The following is a 22,781-nucleotide window of genomic DNA, read 5'->3' as shown; positions in this document are numbered from 1 at the left end:
AGAAGGGTATACTTTTAATAAATGAATATTATGCCATGTAGCTCTGTATTTCTTGGAGCCTAGTATAGACCTGGGTCATGTTAGATGAATGAACAGTAAAAAAAAAAAAAAAAAAATCAAGAATGAAATGAAAACATCTGGAATGTAATTGCTCTTTAAAAAGTTCTATAGGTTTAATAGTTTCTCATGACTTTCATCTGATTTCACACATTAATACCAGCAGAGCAGATGTCCATCTGTCCTTCAAAGAGCATTCATCTTCCAGAAGTCTGTAAGTTTTGAGGTAATTATAAGACAAAACTTTATTATGGTCTGGTGCTCTTAACACAGAGGAGCGGGAGTGGGGTCCACGACATCCTCAAGCAGAGGGCCAATCAACTCTGATGGGGGCTGATTATGTTTTCACAGTGGTTGATTTAACCTGACAATAACCATCCTATTTCTAGATTTAGACACTTTTTCCCCGGGTGCAAAGATGACCTGAATTTGCTCCAGGTTCAGTCCTGCTCAAATGCATTTAGATGCGGTGTAGACCATTGCTCATTTCAGCTGAACTTGGGGGAAAGGGAAGTTTTGATGGTTCTCTTTATTATTCTTTGATGTCGATGTTTTACATTAAAGGTCAATTTCCACATCTGTTCATTGAACGTGATGACATCCTTCTCCCAAGGCTACGTACGGTGAGGGATAAATGAGACGACGTCAGTTCACCACAGTGCCTGGGACATGGCAGGATTTTGGTATATGTTTGCGGATCTGAATCAGTTTAATTAAATAAGGATTCTAGTCCAAAGATGCTTTTATTTATTTTTTTCCTCATGGAAGGCAACTTTCTTACAAAGAATTTCTTTCTTAGGGCACTGCCGCAGAGAAAACAGAACGTTTTGATAAAACAGTGGGGAATAAAAAGTCTGCAAAACAGAGGATCTGGAAGTTGTCCCCATTTCCCTCTAAGCTGCTCCATGCCACTCAATTCTCTTCTGTTGAGAAACCCTAGGCCTTCATTGTGCTATTTCTCCTCTGTTTCAGGAAGTGAGGAAAAGCCAAAGAGAAGTCAGAGAGCATGTCAGCCGGCTTCTTTCCCTCCCTTGCCCTGCTGGAGCATCGACTCAGAAGACCACAGTTCACTCCGGACAGCCTTGGCACCACAGGGCCACACTGAAGTCGCTCTGACATGTTAGGGACAGATTTAGAAGAGGACACCGTCAATAAGGGCAAAGCACTTCAGGGCCCCGGGATACAGGATGAATCAGAGAGTACTGAAGTGTGAAGCAGAACGGCAGTAACCCCTACCTTAAAATATTTGTCACATTTTTGCCTATCTACCTCCAGCACCCTTGTCCAAGACACTCTCATTTTTGCTTACCGATCCCAGCCCTTTCATAGTAGCCAAAGGATCTTTTAACAAGTAGGTCAGATAAGGGCCAGAAACTTGATTGTTGGCTCACCTGCTCTGGCCTTGCCTGCCTCTCCAGCTTCATCTTTGCTCACTCCCCTCAGGGAACATGGATATCCTTTCAGTTCCCCCTTTCTTTGGGTCTTTGCCTCCTCAGGGAAAACCCTTCGCCTAACTCTCGCTGCCTCGGTATTCCTACACTTCTTTCAGGTTTCAGCTGAAGTGTCACTACCTCAATAGCATTTCAATAGACCCCCTACTTGGTGTTTCATGCACCCTGCACTTTTCCTTCAGGACATTCATGGCAACTTACAATTTGATATTTGTTTTTGTGACTCTTTGTTTCTTGTCCATTGCTACTGGCACAGGAAAAGCTCCTAAGGGCAGAGAGTGGGTTTTACAAACCACTGTGTATCCAGGACCCAACACAGTGCTTGACTCATTGTTGAGGAAGCGGAAGCAAAAAGGCGTCTGTTAACCACATGTTCTTTTGTTGGGGATGTACTCTGGAGTAGTACTGAAACCTTTTCTAAGAGATAGAAAAGGTTTTCTCTTTATAGAGACAGGGCTCCTTTTCACAAAATTTCTACCGAGACATTATCTTCAACCCATCACAGTTCCACATAGTGGCTTATTTTCCATCAAAGCCACACCCATCCAGTGTTTAGTATCAGTTCGAAGTGCTGAATTACCTGTCATAAGCTTTACACTGAGTTCATGGAACTCTGACCTTGGGGCTCTTTGTGACTCAGTTTCCCTATCAGTGAAAGGAAGGGGTTTGAAGAAACTGCCCTCTGGGACTTGAATTTAAAATTAAACTTCTAATAAGATATTATGACTATCTTATTATTTCTGGAAACTGAGAACAGGCAGCTCACAAGATAAATAAAAATGGCCAACAGTAACCAAAAAAGTAAATTAAAAAAATGAGGCATCTTCTCTGCTGATCAGATTGGCAAAGATGAAAATAATAATACCCTTGTTTAGCATTTCCTTTTTCAAAAAAATAGTTTTCATCACTGTACAATATTTGAAGTGGCTGTTTGGCACTGTGTATAAAAAATCTTAAAAACATATGTAGCAGGTTATATTTTCCAAAGATGGCCACACCAATATAGCCCATCATCCCATTATGCTCTTCTGACAATGTGGTGCTAATGCCCCTCCGTTGAAAGGTGTGAGCCTATGTGCCCTCCGCAACCTTCAGGGGCCTGTACAATGGAAATGATGCTGCAGGATTCCAAGGTCAAGTTAGAAAAGGCCACATTGCTTCTACCGGTGCTCTACTGGGACACAAACCTTTGGAGCCCAAAGCTGCCATGTGAGAAGCCTAGCTGCCCTAAAGCTGACATGCTAAAAAGACCACATACAGATGGAGAAAAATGCCTGGGGAGTACCAGCTGTTCCAGCCCCCAGCTATTGAACTCTTCCCTGCCTAGTACCACACAGGTGAGTGAAAGCCTTCAGAAGATTCCAGCCTCCCTGGCCAATGTCAAATGGAACAGAAATAGGCCATCCTAACTGAGCCCTGTCCAGACTGCAGATTCATGAGTAAAATAAATACTGTTTGAAGTACTAAGTTTTGGGTAGTTTGATATATAGCACTAGATAACTAAAACATTATATATACTGCTGGGTTAAAAGATATCTATATTCATATATATATATACACACACAAATATAGAGTTCTGCAGTAGTTTGTTATATATTACTAGATAACTAGAACATTATATATTATATATATGTTAATATATCAGAATATATCATAATATATATTGCTGCATTTAAAGATATCGATATAATTTATACATCTGTATTTATGCATCAGTCTATCTATATACATACAGATGTACAGATATAGGTATCTTTTAACCTAGCAATTTCAGTTCTAGGAATTTACGCTAAGAAAATACTTGGACTGGAGCCTGTGCTCTGCAACAAGAGAGGCCGCGATAGTGAGAGGCCCATGCACCACGATGAAGAGTGGCCCCCACTTGCCGCAACTAGAGAAAGCCCTCGCACAGAAACGAAAACCCAACACAGCCATAAATAAATAAATAAAATTAAAAAAAAAAAAAGAAAATACTTGGAAAATATACAAAAATAGATCCATAGCATTATTTAGAAAATTAAATATTTTGAAGCCATCTAAACTGTTCAGCAATAGGCAAGTGATTAAATATATTACTTTATACTCATATGATCAATTACTAAGCAGTCACCAAAAAAGTGATGATGTGAAGCTGCATTTGCTGACAAGACAGTGAGTCATGAATCAAAAATTATAATTAATCAAATTATTTGTGCCTAAGGTCCATTTTTCTTATCAGTTTTTTTTACAGGACCTTATGTGCAAATAAATGGACCTTAGGTGTAAAAATCTAGATTAATCATATTCATCAGTGGCTCATGCGTGGCTCTTTTAAGTTATTTATTCATACAAAGATATTAAAGCATATTTCCCTGCACCCTCACCAGCAACTAACTACCTCTCTCTCTCTCTCTCTCTCTCTCTCTCTCTCTCTCTCTGTAATGGGTAGAAAACAGTCTCAGTGCTATGCACTTTTTTATATATCTAAGATATAAACCACTTGTCATATGTTGCAAATATTTTGCCTGTTTGCTTTTCAACTGTTTCATGGCATATTTTGTAGTGCAAATGTTATAATATGGTCAGATTTTTTATGGTCAAATCTATCAACCTTTTCCTTTATAGTTGCTTACACCTTTGTTTTAAAAGCTAAATACACTGTTAATGATTAGCATTAGTGGGTACGGGAATGGTTGAATAGATTCATCTGGACAGGATTGTCCTTTCTACACTGAGCACCTGAAGTATGACCTTCAGTTAACAGTTTGCTGCCACTGTTCAGGGAGACTGTATACTTGTGTGATTATGAGTTCTAGATGAGTGGTTTGTCTGATACCTTTGTTCAAAAGAGAGCAATTCCATTCCTCCGTGAACTTAGCTTTACTGACAGGGATGTGAGTTGGTATTTAATGAGTCTATAGCACTACAAAGCATGCTAATCTATTTCTTGTTCCTCCAAGGGAATAAAAATAACCTTCAAAATAAGCTTTCCACAGACATCTCATAAAGTGCAAGTTTCTAAGTTCTATAATTTTTCACTGTTCCTAAACAGAATCCTTTAGCGGTTTATGCAAATCCAGGCAGCTCCAGCTTAGATGTCTTATCTGCTTTTGATGAAAGCCTTGACTTGACAAATACCCTAAGATTTATTGCTTTATGGCATCTGGTCAGGTATGAGTTAGTAAGAGATTTTATAATTCTTCCCCCAATCCCACTGTATCTTTTCAAACACATAATCTTGCGTTTTTATCTATCAAATGAAAATAGGGTGAGGCACCTTAATTATTTTAAAATCCACAGTATGAAGACACCTTAAAAGTCAATTTTGGGCTTCCCTGGTGGCACAGTGGTTGAGAGTCTGCCTGCCGATGCAGGGGACACGGGTTCGTGTCCCAATCCGGGAAGATCCCACATGCCGCGGAGCGGCTACGCCTGTAAACCATGGCCGCTGAGCCTGCGCGTCTGGAGCCTGTGCTCCGCAACGGGAGAGGCCACAACAGTGAAAGGCCCGCGTACCACACACACACACACACAAAGTCAATTTTATCCTAAGTCTACAAATGTCAACTAATTGTTGAAAACATGATCTAAAACACAATAGGACGCTACCCTTGAATCAAGATCAGAGGGTGGAGCGAGGGCAGTATGTGCTTAATTCCTTATTAATCCTTATTAATGCTTGGGAAAAATCAGATACCCTTGGCTTTAACAGTACTGCCATGGTAATTTCTAAGTCTGTATTTTCAGCCTTAATCTTCCACCTAAGTTCGAACTGTCCACCAAAACTTTTCCACTTGTTGTGTTATATACAATGATGTCATGCAAAACCAAATCAATCAACACCCCCACCATTTCCCAGCTCTGTCAATGGCACCACTAGTGCTTGAAATGTTGTAGTCACCTTTGCCCCTGCCTTTCCTTCACCCTATCAAACCTGTTGACTTTTTAACCATTTATTCATTCAATAAACATTTATTGCACATCTATTCTTTTTTATTGTAGTAAAATATACATAACATAAAATTTACCATTTTAACCATTTCTTAGTATACAGTTCAGTGTCATTAAGCACCTTTACACTGTTGTGCAACCATCACCACCAACCATCTTCAGAACTGTTTCATCATCCCAAACTGAAACTCTGTACCCATTAAATAACTCCCTATTCCCCTACCGCTAGGCCCTGGCAACCACCATTCTTTCTGTCTTTATGAGTTTGAACACTCTAGGTATGTCATGTAAGTGGAATCATACAGTATTTGTCCTTTCGTGAGTGGCTTCTTTCACTTAACATTATGTTTTCAAGGTTCATTCACATTGTAGCATGTGTCAGCATTTCCTTCCTTTTAGAGACTAAATAATATACTACTGTATGTATATCCCACATTTTGTTTATCCATTCATCTGTCAATAGTGAGAAGCCTTCATTTTTTGCATGTATTTTCCCAACATCAAAGACTGTCCTTTCTCCATTGAATGGACTCGGCACCATGGTTAAAAATCCTTTGACCATATATGCGAGGGTTTACTTCTGGGCTCTCCATCCTTTTTTTTTTTTTTTTTTTTTTGGCCATGCCGTGTGGCTTGTGGGATCTAGTTCCCTGACCAGGGATTGAACCTGTGTGCCCTGCAATGGAAGCATGGATGCTTAACCACCAGACCACCAGGGAAATCCCTCCATCCTATTCTATTGCTCTATATGTCTGTCTTTATGCCAGGACCACACCGCTTTGATTACTGTAACTTTGCAGTAAGTTTGGAAATCAGAAAGTATGAGACCTCCAACTTTGTTCTTTTTCAAGATTGTTTTGGCTATTCAGAGTAGTCTCTTGAGATCCCACAGAGCCTGTAGGATGGGTTTTTCTATTTCTTAAAAAAATCATTGAGGTTGCACATCTACCACATGTACGGCAGTGTTGCTTGTATTTATTCCTTTCTTTCCACTTTCATCAGTCACTTTATGAATATGCTACAATTGCCTCCTTGCTGGTATTCCTCTCACAAACTCTCCACACTATAATACATTCTACAGGCTGCTACAGATAAATAGCCCTAAAACATCACATTTTTATATTACTCATTGGATTAAAGACCTATAGTGCTTCCTAGTGCCCATTCATACACCTCTTCTTGCCATTTAAGACCCTGCATCATTTGTCCTTGATCTGCTTATAATCTTTATTTTCTACCACTTCCTGGCACCAAACCTTCACTCTCATCATTCTGTTTTCCTTTCCCCATGCTTTCCTATCATTTGAAATAACCTCACTCCCCCACTCCCCCATTCCACATTTTTATATAACCTCACCCATCCTATACGGCCCATTTCTAGCCCCGTATCCTTAATTAAACCTTTAGTGACAATACTGTCTCACCATGATCACATCTTTTCTAAGTTTTTTGTCCTACAATTTTCCCTTTCTACAAAATTAATACTTTATTTGTAGCAAACTGAGTTTAAAATTGGTAGAATCACCACACAAAAACTTGTATACAAATGCTCACAGCAGCATTATGGATAATAGTTTAAAAGTAGAAACAATCCAAATGTCCAACAATTGATGAATGAGTAAACAAAATGTGACAGATTTCCATACAATGCAATATTATTTAGCCATAAAAAGGAATTAAGTACTTATTCATGCTACAATATAGATGAATCTTGAAAACATTATGTTACATGAGAGATGCCAGTAACAAAAGGCCACATACTGTATAATCACAATTATGTGACATTCTAGAAAAGACAAAAAGTAGAGGGACAGAAAACAGATCAGTGATTGCCAGGGGCTATCGGGAGGGGAGGAAATGGGGAGTGACTGCTAAAGGGTATTGGTTTGTTCTTTGGGAGATGAAGATGTTCTAAAATTGATAGTGGTGATCACTGCATGACATTTTGAATGTGCTAAGAAACACTGAATTGTATAGTTTAAAAGAGTGAACTTTATAGTATGTGAATTATATCTCAATAAAACATAAAAATTATGGAATCTACAAATAAGTTACCGGAACTAGTAAATGAGCAGCAAGATTGCAGCATACAAGATCAATATATAAAAAATTGACTGTATTTCTATGTGACAATAAACAATTAGAAATTAAAATTACGAAAACAATACCATTTGTAAAATATAACATACTTAGAATAAATCTGACAAAAGATGTGAAATCTGACAAAAGACCTGTACATGGAAAAAATACAAAACACTGATAAGAGAAATTAAAGATGACCTACATAATTGGTGAGATGTACCATAGCCACGAATTGGAAGACTCAGTATTATTGTCAATTCCTCCCCAGATTGACCCACAAATTCAACATGATCCCAATCAAATTCTCTTCGGGGTTTTTTTGTTGAAACTGACTGATTCTAAAATTCATATGGAATGGCAAAGGATCTAGAAGATGAATAAAATGGGAGAAATAACACTGCCTGATTTCAAGTCATAAAGATGCAGTTAGCAAGATAGTGTGGTACTGGCAAAAACAAAGAAATAAAAGATAAGCAAAAAAATAAATAGAACAGAGTCCAACCCTCATATACATTGTCAACTGATTTTTGACAAAGGTATAAAGGCAATTTAGTGAAGAAATGTTAGTCTTTTCAACAAATGATGCCAGAAACTTGGATGTTCATATGTGAAAAAAGAACTTTGACTCACTCTCACACCATATACAAAAATGAACCAAAAATGTAATATAGACCCAACTATACAACCTAAAACTATAAAACTTCTACAGGAAAACAGAGGAGAAAACTTTTGAGAACTTGGATTAAGCAAAGATGTCTTAGACTTGACATCAAAAGCATGATCTATAACAAACTCATAAACTGGACTTCATCAAAACTAAAAACTGTTCTTCAAAAGACACAGTTAAGAGAATAAAATGATAAGCCACAGACTGGGAGCAAATATGTATACATCATATATCTGATAAAGAACTTGAGTCCAAACTATATAAAAAATTCTTGCAACTAAGTAACAAGAAAACCAGTTACCCAATGAAAAAATGGGGAAACATCTGAACAGACATTTCACCAAAATAGATATAAAATGGCAACTAAGCACATGAAAAGTTCAACAAAATTAGTTACTACAGAAATGCATATTTTAAGCTACAGTGAGGTACCACTATTACATTAGCTAAAATTAAAAGGACTGAACATACCAATTGTTGGCAAGGATGTGGGGGAACTGTAACTCATATACTGCTAGTGGGAATACAACTCTGGAAGAAAACACTTTGGCAGTTTCTTAAAAAGTTAAGCACACATCTACCAAACGATCAGCCATTTCACTCCTGGGAATTTCCCCAAGAGAAATGAAAACATACCCAAGAGAAAAGAAAGACTTATACTAGAATGTTCATTCATAGCAGCCCCAAACGGGAAACCACCTAAATGTCTATCAACAGACGAATGGATAAACAAACTGTGACGTATCCATACAATGGAATACTACTTGGCAATGAAAAGGAAGGAACCATTTACACATGCTATAACATAGATGAATCTGAGTTGCTCAAAATAATTATCCTGAGTTAATAAGCTAGACAAAAAGGAGAACAAACATACTGTATGATTCCATTGTATAAAATTCTAAAAAATGTAAACTAATATAATGTGACAGAAAGCAGATTAGTGGTTGCCTGGTGGGTGGTGGGGGAACAGGAATGGGAATGGAGGAAAGGGGCAGGAAGGGGGAGGGTTACATATATCTCTGCTGTTGGAGATGGACTGTTTTCATTTTTCTCCATGTTTATAAATGTATCATAACTGCCATAAATAGCATTATTCACCGTTAGTATTCCTTTATGATGCATGGTGTATATTCAATAAATGTTTTTTAGTGAATTAATCATTGGGTGACCAATTGTATAGCTGCTTGAATGTAAAGTCTGAAAAAATAAATTGCTGGGTCAAAGAATAGCCATATTTTAATACTTTATATACAATGGCAAATTTTATTCCAGAATGATGCCAATGGTTAAGCAGGTTTGTATTTATCTGTTCCATACCATAATTTACCCATACAAACAAGCTGCTGATTTGTAGATGAAAATGTTCACTCTCCTTTTGATATACAATTACTTATCTATTAATGAGTTTGAATTTTTTATTGTTTATTTGCTTATTAGCCATTTTCACTCCTTCTTCTAGCTCTTTTTGCACCAAATTTGTATAGCACACAATTAGCACTATATTATATATTTTTATTTGTATTGAATAATTTGGCACTTTATCATCTTACCATACAACGTGGTTATATATGTTGCTGTTGTCCTTTGTGTATCTTAATGCAGAGGCGTGACAGGGTCGCTTATGAGATGCCGCTGTCGGTCTTATAATCCCAGCATGCAATATCATTATTCACTAAGTGTTTTTCCCATGCTGTATATAGAATATATTTGTCTTTTTTCCTTTTTCCTATATATTTTTATTCAGATTTTAAATTAACTGACATAGGGACCATACAAATTATACATTACCAGTATAAAGGCAGATTATGGAATCCCGTTATATGTAATTAGTGGATGATCTGACTCAAAACATAAAAGATTATCAAAGGACAGGATGGAGTGTTGGTCTGATATGATTCCAACTGTGGTTCTTGCAGCACTATTTTTAAGTGATTTAGAGCACAATCCTTTATCATCAGTTTTCTCCCATATAAAACGTGTGCAAAATCAGGAATAAGGGGGCTTCCCTGGTGGCGCAGTGGTTGAAAGGCCGCCTGCCGATGCAGGGGACACGGGTTCGTGCCCCCGTCAGGGAAGATCCCACATGCCGCGGAGCGGCTAGGCCCGTGAACCATGGCTGCTGAGCCTGCGCGTCTGGAGCCTGTGCTCCGCAATGGGAGAGGCCACAACAGTAAGAGGCCTGTGTACCGCAAACAAACAAACAAACAAAAAATCAGGCTAAGAGCATCAACTTTGCGGAACATCATAAATAAAACAGTATAATGACTACCAAGAGCCCAGGACGGTGCTCCTATTCACAGATCCTCCTCGTGGGGACTATTCATTCTATCCTCTCAACAAGTGCTTGAGTCCCATCAGCTGCTGAGGATATAATAGTGATCAAGCTAGACAATGTTCCTGACCCCCCAAAACTTAAAATCTGCTGTGGAGAAAAGAAAAATAGACAATTATAATATAGTGTGATAAGTGCTATAACAGGGAACTATAGTGACATCAGAGTACATCCAAGGGGTACCTTAATCAATAGATGCACAAGAGATTCCATTCTACCTTTTTAAGTGAAATATGATTAAATCCTTAAAGTACTTAACAGTGATTTACTATTATATTGGATGACCTATAATTTAGAAAACTACAGGAGGTCTTTCAAAATTTTATATATAATATACATATGGAAAGCTCATATGTCTTAAGCGTACAGCTTGATTAGCTTTTGCAAACTGTTACAACCACGTAACCAGCCCCTAAATCAAGAAATCAAACAGTGCCAGCACCCAGCAGCCCTCCCCATGCTCCCTAAACTGGCTTCTAACAGCACAGATTGGTTCTTCCCGGAACTTTTAAATGGAATCACGTGGCACGCACTCTTTTGTGTCTAGTTGTGGGTTGTGCATTAGCATTGCTGTTTTGTATTCCTTGTGTGCATCCACAGATCTACCTCAACATATGTTGACAGGCTGCTGGGTCATTTCTACTGGGTTGGCCAAAAAGTTCATTCAGTTTTAAGTAAGAATAAAGGACACATTTTTCATTTTCATGAAGAACTTTATTGAACAACGTATTCACTAACTAAACGAACTTTTTGGCCAACCCAATAGTTTAGGGTTATTATTAGTATTGCTCCTACAACATTCCAAAACTTGTCTTTTGGTGAATATAAGTATGCATTTCTATTGGATATTCACTACGAGTGGAGCTGCTAGATCCTACAGTGTGCATATATTCAGCTTTAGAAAACAGGCAACAGGAGCTTTTACTATCACAGAACAGGCAGAAATATAACTTTTACATTTGCTTGGGATTAACTTAACAAATAACTTGATTAGTTACTATTTTCTGAGCACCTCCTGTTGGCCAGGCATTGTGCTACGTGTTTGTTATATACTGGCTTTTGCCTTGCAGCCCTTAGGAAAGCATCTCTGCTCTAAGATGAAATAAAAAGCCAGGATATGAAACTGTGTGTGTATATATACTCAAAACTATGTTAAAATATCATGGTATACAGGAAAACGACCTGGAAGGAAAATAAATCAGCAATGTAAGAATGACTGTCTTTATTAAGTAGATGATCTATTAGCAATATTTTTCTACTCTTCTGTATTTCTAGGACTACCAGCCATATAAAATTTCACATACGTTTTGATCCGAATCCATGGAATACCTAACTGAAGACAGTGTGGTGTTCAGAAGCTCCGATATTCTCCAGTCTGCAAGGAGCCTAGTGAAAGTTGAATGACTGATGGAGAATTCTATGTCACACGCTTAGCATGTGCTTACATATGTTCTTATATTTTGTTGCAAAGTCATAGGCTCACAAAAAATCAGAATTGGAAGAGATGCTTTCAAATACTTTTATCTCTGCAAGACTTCATTTGAAAATTTACATGGAAACCTAATGTATAAAAGTGAGAGACTTGGAGCACTTGGAAGAAGTCTTGGGAGCCAGAGCCCACCCTGCTTATTTAGCACGCTAAGGTAGATGGTCTTTGTAAGGCCAGCAGGTCCGGGGAAGGGCCCAGGGAGTCAGACGGAACCCCCGCCAGGGTGGTTGATGCAGCCGGACCCACAAGTGGCATCACCCCGGGACTTTCCACCTGCTCAGGAAACAGACCCGGGACTTTCCACTCGGCCCCGGGTCTTCCCGCTCCCCGAGGGGCGGAACCAACGGCTCTGAGGCTGATGCAACCGACACCTGACATTGCCACAACACCCGAAAGATTACCAAAAACGGGGGCTGCTTCACACAGCAAGCGCCTCCCCTGCGTCCACCCCTATAAATTTTGTTCGCGCCCGCACCCAGGCGCGACTTCTCTGGCCCCTTTCTCTGGGACCAGTGAACCTCGCCCGGGAGCGTTCCCAAATAAAGCTTGTTTAAGCTTTCCTCCGTTTTTGGTGCCGTTCCTTACAGTCTTAGGTGTCAAGAATCTTTGAGAGAGGCTGTTTGAAACCATTGATCCAATTCAATCCATTCATTTTCTAGAAAAAGCTGAAACAAGGCCATAAAGCAAGATAGCTGCAGATCTTCTGACTTGGAGTCTAATCTTTTCCAACACACCATTGCGTTTCAAGCGGACTCTACACTCTCCAAATTGCAGGAGCAATGCCTTACACCTCCGTGTCTCCGATCCAGGCCAGCACAGACAGGCAGCAGTGCTTAGAACATCTTTTTTAATCAAACAATTGATATATACCTGCTATTCAACTAGAAAAAGGCCAGATCACCACCCAAGGAGAATTATATACAGAAAAAGCCTACGCATACTTTTTATAAAGGAACTAAGGATCCTTTCAGTCTCCATACCTAACGGGCTCATAATAAGAGGAAGATTAACAATTTAAACAATAAAGCAGCTGGGGTTATGAAATGGACTTAAAATCAACAGCAGGAAGAAGACCTATATTGAAGAAACTCCTTCCATCCCAGAGACATTAATGTGGTGAACAGATGGGAAGGGAAGTGGACTATTTTCAAGCTTTAAAGATAAAAAACACAAAGAAATAATAAGCAGTAAGGCCCACAGTGCAGGGGCAAACACGAAGGCATGTCTTTCTTTTTTTTCAAAAGATATTTGTATTGCTATAAAAATATTACTATACTTGCTCCAAGTCTATCCTGTTAGTTGTTTTTCCATCAATAAAGGAACTGAGTACTGGAGAGACGGAATAACACAACTAGAGAGAAAGTGCAGAGCAGAGACATCAATGGAAGCAATGGGGATGAAAATGGGCTCCCGAATTCTGGTATGTGCCTTCCCCTAACCGTGTTTATGAAAGGGCAAGCTTCCCTTTATTTAGAAGATAGCATATAGTACTTTTAGAATTGAAGCTTATAATGATGATCATGAGGTGGCATTTGTATCGGCAAAGAAGTATCAGGGTATATGTTCAATGAAGTCTTACCGTGGATTCTTAAAATTGTGTTTGTGTTACTTCTCCATTGGTAATCCATACACAGCACAGTACAGGTTCTCTTCAGTGATTCACGTGCTACTGAAACAAGCTTGTCTCCTATGTCTCGTTCATTACAAAGCCCGTGGCTCATACCTACACGTGCACTCTTCCTGGATCACCACTGTCGTAATATCATTGCAGTGTCTGGCATTTGTAGAGAATGTTACGACGTTCAAAACACTTCTCCCATCTGTTTTGTCATTTCACCCTCATGACATCTCTGTGTACTTGCCATTTGACAGGTAAGGAAACTTAGGCTCAAGGACTGCAAGTAATGACTTCAAGGTCTCCGAGTTAGTAAGTGGCAGCATTGAAATAGGAACCTTGAACTTCTGGTTTTTAGTCCATCATCCTTTAATAAAAACTAACTTTCCACTAAACTACATTAAACACCATCAACTGTTCCCTATTGTCCTCTTGATAAACTCCTCAGCCTCAGCGTGGCTTTCCAGTTCCTCCCCACCCGGTGCCGTGCCCTGGCTAACCTTCTCTCCCAACTCCTCTCCAATACACTCTAGCTGCTTGCTCGTAACAATACCCTCCCTGGAATGTCCTCCCTTCTTCACTTCACCAAACTCTACATGGCTTTCAAGGCTCAGCACAAGTGTCTGGTAGAGATAATCTTCCACCAAAAGCAATTCACGTCTGAAATGCGTATCTTAGCATTTCATTATATTCAATATAATTAGTAGTAAACCACAGTTATTAAATTATTTGTTACACCATATTAGTTAAATTATTTTATATTAAATTGTTTAACACGTCGAAGTCTTGTTTCTGCTAAAGACCAAATCCTTTGGCAGTAAAGGGAGGTATCACATGCTTTGATTCATGGACATGTACCAGTGTCTAGCACAGGGTAGACACTCAATAACAAAAGTTGATTATTTTGGTTTTGTTTCAACGAAGTGCCTAGTGTTGTGTAAGGACATAGTCACTGCCATGACTGGGGTTAGGAGGGTAAGTTAGAATTTCAGTCTTAGAGGAACTGAGGTACCAGGAAGCCTCCAAGGTAGAGATCCAAGCCCTGAAACTAAGTACACAGTGAAAGCAGAACAAGTAGCAGGGCTGACTTGATGCTCCTTATACATTTTCTGCTTAAGAAAGAAAATTAGCTTCAATACTGGGCCAGGACTGAACTATGGGTGGAGGTTAAGTAGCTCCTAAAAGACCCAGAAGGAGAGGAAGACAGAAAAAGGGAAAGAGAGAAGGTGACAAGGTAGAACATTGGTGGGCTGTGTGCCATAAACTAGTTACCTTCTGTCGGACAGTTTGTATGATATATAACGCACCTGCTGCTGATCATGGGAAGTAGCACTCACTCCAAGAATCCACGTAATTCTCTAAACAGACTTGTGGTTACCAAGGAGGAGGGGGAGAGGGAGAGGGATGGCCTGGGAGTTTGCGGTTGGTAGATGCAAACGATTACATTGAGAATGGGTAAACAACAAAATCCTAATGTACAGCACAGGGAACTATATTCAACATCCTGTGATAAACCATAATGGAAAAGAATATAAAAAAGGAATGTCTATATGTGTATAACTGAGTCACTCTGCTGTACAGCAGAGATTGGAACAACGCTGTAAATCAACCATACTTCAATAAAAAAAAAATCCATTCTCTAAAACAAGGTCCAGCCCACACTTGTTTTTGTAAATAAAATTTTATTGGCACATAGACACACCTGTTTGTTTAAGCACCGTCTATGGCTACTTTTACACTATGAGGATTGAGCAGAGGAGGTGCAGCAGAGCTTAAAATATTTGCCATCTGGCCCTGTACAGAAGCTCGCCGACCTCTGCTATAAAATCTGGTTCTGCTTTTTATAAGGAGATCACATAGCAATTTTTGACAAGGGAGACCCAGAAGCTGTCAGTAGATTCAGAAAGGCCAGAAAGTTTCCTTCCTTATGATCCGTTGCTCTGGTCTATGACCCCATCACTCGACCACTCTGTCTTACTTTATCTATTTGTGAAGCTGAGGTTATTCTTCCCACTCTTGGGTCTTGGATCTGAAGTTTTCTAGCACGTGTGCACTGTGTCTAACTATAATTATTCCCTAAAGCTCATGTTCATATGAAACATGTTAGGGTAGATAAAGAATGAGTTGTTCACGCAATAGTCAGTAGAAGGAGTCAGAGCAACAACTTGCTTTATCTGACCATAAGGAAGTAGCATATTTTTTGAGTTAACAGAAGTATACCCTCATATTATGTTTACTACTTTTAATGGAATTTTAAAGTCTTAGCAACAGCCTATAGAAAACATAATTTAACCTCTTTTTGCTGACTCAGACTCGTCATAATGAAATTTGTTCCATTGTAGGCCTCTGGGACCACCAAGGAAGGGCAGTTAATTGAGCTAACACAAAGAGCTGAGAAAATTGATTTTATAAGTTCTTGTATCTGCTTTTCTCCTTCCCATATTCTCAGAAGTCATCCTGCCCTGGATGCCAGGATTGGAAGGTGATCTAAATCAACCACCAATCTCATGCCGAAATTCCTAGATTAAAAAAAAAACTGCCTATCTATTGGGATGGTCTGTGTCTTAGTCCTTTTGGGCTGCTATAACAAAGTACCACAGACTGGGTTGGGGGGCTTATATACAACAGAAATTTGATTCTCACAGTTCTAGAGGCTGGAAGTCTGAGAAGAAGGTGCCAGCAGGCTCAGGTGAGGGCCCTCTTCGGGGCTGCAGACTTTTATATCGTCACGTGGCAAAGGGGCCAGGGAGCTCTCTGGAGTATCTTCCATGAAGGCTCTAATCCCATTCAGGAAGGCTCTGCCTTCATGACTGACCACTTCCCAAAGGCCCCACACCTCCTAATACCATCACACTGGGCATTAGGATTTCAACAAAGGAATTCTGGGGGCACATAAACATTCAAACCATAGCCATCAGTCAAGTTCACCAAATCATCAAATATTTACAATATGGCTCCTCACGGTTTTAAATTCAAAGATAATTAAGACATAATTTCTGCCTTTATGAAACATAAGATTCCATCCTTGGTAGAAAGCCCAATGTTCTCATGTAAGATTGTATGTGGATAAGAAGGCCCCATTTCACCTTTTGCTATTTTGCTCTTTCAATGCTATCTGATAAAGTCAAATATCCTCTTTTAGGGCCCCCCACACACAGTTATTATATTTTCTGATGACAGTGAACAATGTCTAAATGGATAAGAAGAAAGTTCATGACCAGTCAGAACACTTGCTTTTCATGGTCAGGATTTTGCCTCACAACAAGAGCTTTAAGATGTGGTTTCCAAGAATAAATTCTATCTTAAAATGGAGATTTCTCTGTATTACACTGGAATATCTCAAAGAGTTGTTTTACAACTAATGTTCTGACCTTGAATTACCTCCTAAAGGTCCAAGAGACATTAGGGAGACTCCAAAATGAGGCTCCTGCTGCTCTAACCTGTCATTCCTGCCTCAGTTTCATAACGATGAGCTAAAAGAGAGTCCTAAATATTTCTACCTAATAAAGCATGGTTAGTCCAGCTATAAGATTATTTCTTTATAAAAAGAATTTAACAACCCCAAGACTCAAAATCAAATATAGTACAAGGAATAAGGGGGAACCAGGAAAAGAGAAAAATGGAAGAGAGAGAAGAGAAAAATAAAAACAAAAGAGAGGTAAGAAGAAAAGGTTCCAGGGAGGCAGAGGGAAATGGAGGTGAAAGAAAAGAGGATCAAAAAGAGTAATACACACGTCCACCTGAGACTGACACAACATTGTAAACAACTATACTCCAATAAAATGTAAAAAAGGGTAATATACATGTCCACCTGAGATGACACAACATTGTAAATCAACTATACTCCAGTAAAATGTAAAAAGGGGTAATACACAGATGGGCTTCCCTGGTGGCGCAGTGGTTAAGAATCTGCCTGCCAATGCAGGGGACACGGGTTCGAGCCCTGGTCTGGGAAGGTCCTACATGCCACAGAGTACCTAAGCCCATGCGCCACAACTACTGAGCCTGCACTCAAGAACCCACAAGCCACAACTACTGAGCCTGCATGCCACAACTATTGAAGCACGTGTGCCTAGAGTCCGTGTTCCACAACGAGAGAAACCATTGCAATGAGAAGCCCGCGTACCGCAACAAAGAGTAGCCCCCGCTCACCACAACTAGAGAAAGCCCACGCGTGGCAACAAAGACCCAACACAGCCAGAAATAATAAATAAATTAAATAAATTAATTTTAAAAAAAGAGTAATACATAGAAGGGTAAGATTCAATCAAGATCTCTATTCAAAAATTACAGTGTTGAGAGAACACCCAACTCTCCCTAGATCTGATACCAGTTGATCACACCTGGCACCCAGCTCCAGGGCAAAGGAGGGAGTTGTGTCACCTGCTGCCAGGTAGTGCTGGAAAAGTTGGATTTAAGCCAAAGCAACTATGCAGTAAAATAGTACTAGCAGCTGAGGAGAAAACAGGTGTGAACCAGGATTAAGTAAGTGAAAGAGTTAGCCAACACAATAAAAAGGAATTAGATGAATAAAAGACTGGAATAGAGTAAGTTAAACTATACTATTTACAGACGATATGATGAAAAACCAAAGAAAGTCAACTGAAAAAGTACTAAAATAGAAGAGAATTTCTAAGTCTGATGGCGTATGGATCAATGGCTTCATAAACAACAAAGAGAAGATATAACGGATGAAAAGTCCTTAATTATAACAACAGCCAAAACAACAAAATACCTAGGAATAAACTTAATAAGAATTTGAAGGGATTGTATGAAGAAAACTTCAGAACACTTCTAAGGGACAGACAAGTGATCAAATGGAAAGGCATACCATGCTCGTGGGCAGGAAAACCTGACATCATGAAGACATTCTTTTCCTTAAATTAACCTAAAAGAAGTCAAAGGCAATTCCTATAAAAAAGAATAATGAGCAAAGCTCTGAAAGGAAGAGTAACAAAGGGAAACTAGCTCTACCAGATATCAAGATGTTTTATATACCCTCAATAACTAAGACTGTATGAAACTATTGCATGAATACACAGATAGATAAATGGAACAGAATAGAAACCCAGAAAATAGACCCAAATACATTTGGGAATTTAATATATGATAGAAGTGTCATCTTAAATCAGTGGGGAAAGATTGGTTCAAGATGGCGGAGAAGGACATGCGCTCACTCCCTCTTGCAAGAACACCAGAATCACAACTAACTGCTGAACAATCATTGACAGAAAGACAATGCAACTAACCAAAGACACCCCACATCCAAAGACAAAGGAGAAGCCACAATGAGATGGTAGCAGGGGCGCAATCACAATAAAATCAAATCCCGTAACTGCTGAGTGGGTGACTCACAAACTGGAGAACACTTATACCACAGAAGTCGACCCACTGGAGTGAAGGTTCTGAGCCCCACGTCAGGCTTCCCAACCGGGGGGTCCGGCAACAGGAGGAGGAATTCCTAGAGAATCAGACTTTAAAGGCTAGCGGGATTTGATTACAGGACATCGACAGGACTGGGGGAAACAGAGACTCCACTCTTGGAGGGCACACACAAAGTAGTGTGCATATCGGGACGCAGGGGAAGGAGTAGTGACTCCAGGGGAGACTGAACCAGACCTACCTGCTAGTGTTGGAGGGTCTCCTGCAGAGGCGGGGGGTGGCTCTGTCTCACTGTGAGGACAAGGGCACTGGCAACAGAAGTTCTGGGAAGTACTCCTTGGCGTGAGCCCTCCCAGAGTCCACCGTTAGCCCCACCAAACAGCCTGGGTAGGCTCGAGTGTTGGGTTACCTCAGGCCAAACAACCAACAGGCAGGGAACCCATCCCCACCCATCAGCAGTCAAGCAGATTAAAGTTTTACTGAGCAACACCCAGCTCTACCCACCACCAGTGCCTCCCATCAGGAAACTTGCACAAGCCTCTGAGATAGACTCATCCACCAGAGGGCAGATAGCAGAAGCAAGAACAACAATCCTGCAGCCTGTGGAACAAAAACCACATTCGCAGAAAGACAGATAAGATGAAAATGCAGAGGGCTATGTACCAGATGAAGGAACAAGATAAAAGCCCAGATAAAACAACTAAATGAAAATAGGCAAACTTCCAGAAAAAGAATTCAGAATAATGATAGTGAAGATGATCCAGGACCTCGGAAAAAGAATGGAGGCAAAGATTGAGAAGATGCAACAAATGTTTAACAAAGACCTAGAAGAATTAAAGAACAAACAGAGATGAATAATACAATAACTGAAATGAAAAATACACTAGAAGGAATCAGTAGCAGAATAACTGAGGCAGAAGAACAGATAAGTGACTTGGAAGACAGAATGGTGGAATTCACTGCTGTGGAACAGAAAAAAGAAAAAAGAATGAGAAGAAATGAAGACAGCCTAAGAGACCTCTGGGACAACATTAAACGCAACAACTTTCGCATTACAGGGGTCCCAGAAGGAGAAGAGAGAGAGAAAGGACCCAAGAAAATATTTGAAGCGATTATAGTCGAAAACTTCCCTAACATGGGAAAGGAAATAGCCGCCCAAGTCCAGGAAGCGCAGAGAGTCCCATACAGGATAAACCCAAGGAGAAACATGCCAAGACACATACTAATCAAATTGGCAAACATTAAAGACAAAGAAAAATCATTGAAAGCAGCAATGGAAAAACAACAAATAACACACAAGGAAACTCCCATAACGTCAACAGCTGATTTCTCAGCAGAAACACTACAAGCCAGAAGGGAGTGGCATGATATACTTCAAGTGATGAAAGGGAAGAACCTACAACCAAGATTACTCTACCCAGCAAGGATCTCATTCAGATTCGATGGAGAAATCAAAAGTTTTACAGACAAGCAAAAGCTAAGAGAATTCAGCACCACCAAACCAGCTCTACAACAAATGCTAAAGGAACTTCTCTAAGAGGGAAACACAAGAGAAGAAAAGGACCTACAAAAACAAACCCAAAACAATTAAGAACACGGTCATAGGAACATACATATCGATAATTACCTTATACGTGAATGGATTAAATGCTCCAACCAAGAGACACAGGCTTGCTGAATGGATACAAAAACAAGACCCATATATATGCTGTCTACAAGAGATCCAATTCAGACCTAGGGACACATGCAGACTGAAAGTGAGGGGATGGAAAAAGATATTCCATGCAAACGGAAATCAAAAGAACGCTGGAGTAGCAATACTCATATCAGATAAAATAGACTTTAAAATAAAGAATGTTAAAAGAGACAAGGAAGGACACTACATAATGATCAAGGGATCAATCCAAGAAGAAGATATAACAATTGTAAATATATATGCACCCAACATAGGTGCACCTCAAAAAATAAGGCAACTGCTAACAGCTATAAAAGAGGAAATTGACAGTAACACAATAATAGTGGGGGACTTTAACACCTCACTTACACCATTGACAGAACATCCAGGCAGAAAATTAATAAGGAAACACAAGCTTTAAATGACACAATAGACCAGATAGATTTAATTGATATTTATAGGACATTCTAACCAAAAACAGCAGATTACACTTTCTTCTCAAGTGCACACGGAACATTCCCCAGGATAGATCACATCTTGGGTCACAAATCAAGTCTCAGTAAATTTAAGAAAATTGAAATCATATCAAACATCTTTTCTGACCACAACGCTATAAGATTAGAAATCAATTACAGGGAAAAAAACGTAAAAAACACAAACATATGGAGGCTAAACAATACATTACTAAATAATCAAGAGATCACTGAAGAAATCAAAGAGGAAATCAAAAAATACCTAGAGACAAATGACAATGAAAACACGATGATCCAAAACCTACGGGATGCAGCAAAAGCAGTTCTAAGAAGGAAGTTTATAGCTGCACAAGCCTACCTCAAGAAATAAGAAAAATCTCAAATAAACAATCTAACGTTACACCTAACAGAACTAGAGAAAGAAGAACACACAAAATCTAAAGTTAGCAGAAGGAAAGAAATCATAAAGATCAGAGCAGAAATAAATGAAATAGAAACAAAGAAAACACAGCAAAGATCAATAAAACTAAAAGCTGGTTCTTGATAAACCATTAGCCAGACTCATCAAGAAAGAGGGAGGGGACTCAAATCAATAAAATTAGAAATGAAAAAGGAGAAGTTACAACAGACACCACAGAAATACAAAGCATCCTAAGAGACTACTACAAGCAACTCTATGCCAATAAAATGGAGAACCTGGAAGAAATGGACAAATTCTTAGAAAGGTATAATCTTCCAAGACTGAACCAGGAAGAAACAGAAAATATGAACAGACCAATCACTAGTAATGAAATGGAAACTGTGATTAAAAATCTTCCAGCAAACAAAAGTCTAGGACCAGATGACCTCACAGGCGAATTCTATCAAACATTTAGAGAAGAGCTAACACCCATCCTTCTCAAACTCTTCCAAAAAGTTGCAGAGGAAGGAACACTCCCAAACTCATTCTATGAGGCCACCATCACCCTGATACCAAAACCAGACAAAGATACTACAAAAAAAGAAAATTAAAGACCAACATCACTGATGAATATAGATGCAAACATCCTCAACAAAATACTAGCAAACACAATCCAACAACACATTAAAAGGATCATACACCATGATCAAGTGGGATGTATCCCAGGGATGCAAGGATTCCTCAATATACGCAAATCAATCAAAGTGATAAACCATATTAACAAATTGAAGAATAAAAACCATATGATCATCACAATACATGCAGAAAAAGCTTCTGACAAAATTCAACACTTATGATAAAAGCTCTCCAGAAAGTGGGCATAGAGGGAACCTACCTCAACATAATAAAGGCCATATACGACAAACCCACAGCAAACATCATTCTCAATGGTGAAAAACTGAAAGCATTTCCTCTAAGATCAGGAACAAGACAGGGATGTCCAATTTCACTACTCTTATTCAACATAGTTTTGGAAGTCCTAGCCACGGCAATCAGAGAACAAAAAGAAATAAGAGGAATACAAATTGGAAAAGAAGAAGTAAAACTGTCACTGTTTGCAGATGACATGATACTATACATAGAGAATCCTAAAAATGCCATCAGAAAACTGGTAGAGCTAATCAATGAATTTGGTAAAGCAGCAGGATACAAAATTAATGCACAG

The 22,781-nt window shown here is 39.2% G+C and overlaps 1 protein-coding gene across 1 annotated transcript in view; it reads right to left on the bottom strand.

The window, feature by feature from the left end:
- CRACD (capping protein inhibiting regulator of actin dynamics) overlaps positions 1-22,781 on the bottom strand; it is a gene marked incomplete at its 3' end in the record, with an annotated part of 128,712 nt that overhangs the window by 86,062 nt on the left and 19,869 nt on the right. The gene's annotated exons all lie outside the window — the stretch shown is intronic.

This window comes from Leucopleurus acutus (genome assembly GCF_964270905.1).
Source record: "Leucopleurus acutus genome assembly, chromosome: 4".
Lineage (NCBI taxonomy): Eukaryota > Metazoa > Chordata > Mammalia > Artiodactyla > Delphinidae > Leucopleurus > Leucopleurus acutus.
The sequence above is the reverse complement of the archived record's forward strand: the minus strand, read 5'-3'. Positions and strand labels throughout refer to the sequence as shown.